This window comes from Rissa tridactyla, chromosome 4, assembly GCF_028500815.1.
Source record: "Rissa tridactyla isolate bRisTri1 chromosome 4, bRisTri1.patW.cur.20221130, whole genome shotgun sequence".
Taxonomy (NCBI): Eukaryota; Metazoa; Chordata; class Aves; order Charadriiformes; family Laridae; genus Rissa; species Rissa tridactyla.
Genome location: NC_071469.1, coordinates 74,590,690 through 74,595,789, shown reverse-complemented (window position 1 = coordinate 74,595,789; position 5,100 = coordinate 74,590,690).

Genomic DNA, 5,100 nt, shown 5'->3' with positions numbered 1-5,100 from the left:
AAATTTAGCATTTTCACAATCGAGACAAATATTGACTAGGGGACCAGAATCACCACCTCCTTTTCATCCCTGTTTGGGACAGTTTCTCTGTGGGAAAACAGGAAAAATCGAGGCGTGCTGCAGCTGGTCTAACAGCTGCCAAAAATGTGAGTGGATTATAAATGAGTTTTTCCTCTCTATAGAGTAATTATTGGCAAGGGTATAGGACTAATCTAGTGTCACTCATCTCTAGTCTAGAAATAGCTGCTTGATAGACAAAAAATAAAGCAGGAAAAAAAATGCACCCAAAACCAAAGTCATTCAAGCAAAAAAATTACACCTGAAGCAGGAATAATAAGCTTTTGGTAGAATAGCTGGGGAGGAGAAGCCAGGAAGACACCTTTAGTGACATTTCTTCCAAAAAAGGAACTTGAACACGATCTTCAGGGGATTTTGGGTTTTAATCTGTTAGATGCTGAATGTGTATATTGAAAGATAATTCTTGCTACAGCAGCATTGCATGCTTGTTTCATTGACCTATGCTCAGCTTTAAGCTTTGATATGTGCAAGAACGGATGACTGTCAGCTAAAGCTGGAATTACACTAGGTATTTCTAAAACAGGTGTGTTGGGGAATTAATTACTGAATGGCTTTATCCTTGTGCAGAAATCCTTCCTCTTTCTTTCCTATAAATTGACTGTGCCAAATCTTTTTCAGAGTTCATAGTGAATATTTTCTATGCCCCTAAACCACAAAATGACCCCAGAAGATATGCATGTATTTCAAAATAGCACATTCTCTCTTACAGCAAGTGGCAGCTCCTTTCATGTTCCAGCCTCCTTAAACAAGTCTAGAAATAGAGCTGTCAATTACAGGTGAGAAACCTTGACCTATGAAATAATTTTGTTACACTTTAATGCATTACTGTTATACTGTGACTAAGTGATAAGATTGTCTTTGGAAAAGATACTGGTTTATCCAGTTTGGTTCCAGAATGGTTCCAAGGGACTTTAAATTTCACTCCGGGCAGTCAGTGTTGCAGCACGTGGCACTACTCTGAAGCAGAACTGGGGTCTAAGAAAAAATTACATGTAGATATGTCGTGTCAGCTGATCTTTCAATGCATGTGAAAGCCCTGTTAAGAGGAAGGGACTTGCATGCTAAAATCTTAGAATTTCCCAGAGACTCTTAAAGTTACAGCAGAAGGAAAAATGTCGCGAGTCGGGAACATGAGAATTGGTAACCTGGATCTAAGCGGCATCTACTCCTGATAGTCGCTATCAGCTGATTAAGATGAGGATGAAAATAAGCCCTGAGGGTAGGAAGTTGCAGGATAATGCTAGCACAGTCCTCTCCTAAACTCTCACAGCTAAAAACTACTGTGCTGTGCTGCAGAAATGCTTTTTTTCCCTTGAGAAAATCAGTGTTGATGGCAACGCTAGCTCTGGATGCCCTTAGCTGTACATGTTTCAAAGCCTTTCAGGAATGCTACTAAATCCTTTATCTTGATTCAGTGATTCTTGATAAAGTAAAGGAAAAAAACTTTGAAGTTAGGCTAAAGAGCTGCAGAGTGGCTTAAGCTGTGGTGAGGAAATGAATCTAAGAAGCTCCAAAGGCTTTCTGCAGCTCTCTGAAATTTTGTGTTACTGAATTAAACAAGCTCCTTGCATTGCACGCTCCTTTTCCAGTCTTGAATCGCCCACTTTGTATTTGAAAGTCACTGTTTTGCCTTGAGGGAAAACATGTACAGAAAAGATGCTCAGTGCTCATGCTTAGGCTGTACCTCCTACTTCAAGGTTTCTTTTCTGTTGGTTATTCCAGTCAAGAAACCGATGAGCGTTAGCTTTTTTGGGATATCTTCTGCTTTGGGGCATATGCTTGCCAAGTTGCTCTGTCTGGCACATCATAATATGATAGCAGCAGCTTAATAAATTAAGCTATCAGTTGCTAAATGCCAATATAGAACATAACTGAACACTGACTAAGACTATAGAGACTAAAGGCTGTGTCTTCAAATGATCCTGCTATCCTGAACTCATGTAAATATTTATGAATATATTGACATTAAGATAAGAGGAGGAAGATTCCCTACCAGCTTCATGTGCAGTTTAATCTTTGACTAGGTCATAGCTGCCGTTTGTTTGAAATGAAAGTGCACGTGTTTACTTTTGCCCCGAACTGCATCAACGTTGAGACCGTGATGGAGGCCTGAGCGCCGTGCGCATGAGCTGAGCTTTCCTCCATGTGTGGCACTCGGGGAACAATGAATCCGCAAAGGCCCAGTGCTTCTGGGAAACAGGCATGGCTGTAGCCCCTTGAGCCTAAAGGCTCTACCTCTTTGCATCCTACTGTTTTTTGGAAGAAAGCATGTGTGCTGGGAAGCGGAGAGCACACTAGATCTGGCTGTCATCCCCATGCACCGTCATCTGAGGAGAGAACAGCAGTCCTGGCCTGTTTTCTAAGGGGAAAGGGGAAACGCACACACAGCCACCCAGCGCTCTGCACTGCTTTTCTGCACGGGCACTTCACGTGCGAACTCAGAGTGACTGTATTTTTGCAAGATATCCACTGCCAGTCTCACAGGACGGTGGGCTACTTTGTACTTGCTAGGAGCGTCTCTTTCAGGGCGTGTTTATGTGAACTAGCTTGATCTTTGCTAATGCTCTCCATTATTGTCCGTTTAGCCTGGAGAGAGAAGATGTGCAAGATCTCCCAGTAAGGCACTAGAGGGTCCACACAAGTCCTTACTGCAGAGTAGCCAAAGATATGACTGCATGAATGCAGACAGTAGAGCTTCATGACCCTCCTGGGTAGTATGATTGATTCTCGCCTCCCCAGGTTTATTTCTTAACAGATGTTTTCAAGACACAGTGGTGGAAATGGCTGCTGCCTCTGGACAGCGGAGGGTGGTGAAAATCTCCAGTTTGTTCTCATTGATTTAGGGAGACAACCCTCTTAGAGAATGATTTCATGGTAATGAGTTCAGAGCAGGGAAAAGCAAAATTCGCTGTTTTAAAATAGCTCTAGTGAAATGTAAGGTTTTGCTTTTTACTTTCTTCAAACAATTTTCCAGGTTACTAGGACAAAACCATTTCAATCATTTATCTGACTGGGAGGTCAATGTCCCTTTGAATAACAAACAGGTGCGGTGAACCTTTACTTCTCTCCCCTTGGACCCAGCTGCCTAAACATGGCAAAAAGAAGTATGAGCACAGGACAGATACAGCCTTGGCAGGGACACGGGAAAGAGAGACACGCGCTCTGGGCTAAATCTTTCTTTAGAGGAAGCCATGTGAAAGCACGAACGCATGTAGGAAGTCACAAGTATAACTGGGAGTGGAACTGCCTCTCACACATGCAAAGTTGCCAAAGCTGCCTTTTCTGTCAAGCCTAGCAACTATCCGGGCTTCCCCATGGCTTTTACCTCTGTCATTTGGCAGAGCAAGTCATGTATTTCAGAGACCCAGCTGCTGTTGGAGATGGTGTGGCCACAGCTTGCCTCCTCTGCTTCGGGGCGTGCCAGGACATCTACGGGGAGCATCTTGCTGATGTCGGTCCAGGTTACGGTGTTGGTGACAAATGTGGGCTTCTTATTTTTTTGTTTTTTGGGGTTTTTCTGAAGTTAAAGCAAAAAGAATCCAGGTAAAATGTTTCGGGAACTGATGCCAAACCACTTATTATCATGAAATACATGGGTTCTAATTTTGGTGGATAAACTGACCTACAGTTTTGTAGGTGGAAGTTTTCCTGTGTGAAAAAGGTGGAGATGCTTTAGGCAGCGACAGAGCGGAGCTGGATTTTTAGATACCGCATGGAGATTATAAAGAACAAAAACACTCGGACAGGCTTTCCAATACTTGAATTTGAGATTCTGCCTTAGATTAAATGATCTGCACGGGGGTGTGAAGCACTTAATGTTCTCTTAGGCAGAAAACATGCAGAACTTTATATTTGTGTTTTACCATAATTGAAAGAAACACCAAACCATCAAAGCACTACTGTGGCCCATGGAGGGCCAGACTGGGAGTGTTCCTCTAATTATGAAAAACCAGCAGAACATGAAGTTCCATCATGTGAAACGATGTAGTATGTCTTAATCTGTCTCGGAGTTGGTACACCTTAAGTCTGGCTAGACAGGTACTGTAAGAAGTGTCCTGCCACGAGCTGTCTGCAGCAGAGATGACAGCAATGAATTCTGGCACCAGAGGGGTGTTACTCCTTAAGCTCCCCTAAATCAGGAGACAGCAGAATCGGGGCCATCTGACAGGTTTCATGAGCAGGACGTGGATGGGTATAACTTAATGACCTGAGGTGACAAGTCAATTGGTCACAAGGAAATTTGTTGTGGTAGGGGATAGTTCAGGTGCAAAATGTTCTCCCCAGAAAGGTGCTGTGGCATATTCCACAAATTTTACTTTGGTAAAACATAGCATTGACTTTTTGGAGTTCTGAGAACTGTACTGTGGGTGACCTAAAGGGAAACAAACTGACCTTGGCAACAAATGCACCTGGGACTGCTGATAACTGTGAACTGCGGAGTATGACCTGAAGGTGGAATGCATGACCCTCAGTGAAGTCTGTCCCTCTTCCACAGGCCAAAACCTTCTGGGGGGGATGGAGGGGGACACACACACGGGACTGACGAGTGTTTTGAATTCTTCCTGAGACCCTGGTAGGCGATGATTTGCCCAGCTAACATTATGTGCAAGGCTCATCCATATAAAAGCAAACGTAGTGCTCTATCCCGTGCTCTGTGTTTTTTGCATGTACAGAGGTAGAATGGATCCATTAGGCAGCCCTTAATGTCATGGGTCCCATCTAAAAAAAGCAAACAACTTTTTTAAAGAAAGAACCTTTTCACAAGCTACTGCATAAGTATTATTTTGTTTTTGCATTCGGTGGTGTCTTGCTAATCTAGCTTAGTATCTGTTTTCTGGATAATGTTGATTAGAGGCTAAACTTTACTATTTTATTTTTAAAATGAAAAAGTTTAACGGAGAGTTTAGAGGAGAAACCCTTGCAATTAATTCATTTTGTTGACAGTTTTCACTTAAGCCTGACAAATTCAGGTGGAGATGTAGATTCCTCAGGCCTGAGCTGGAGTATAGTGCAATACACCTC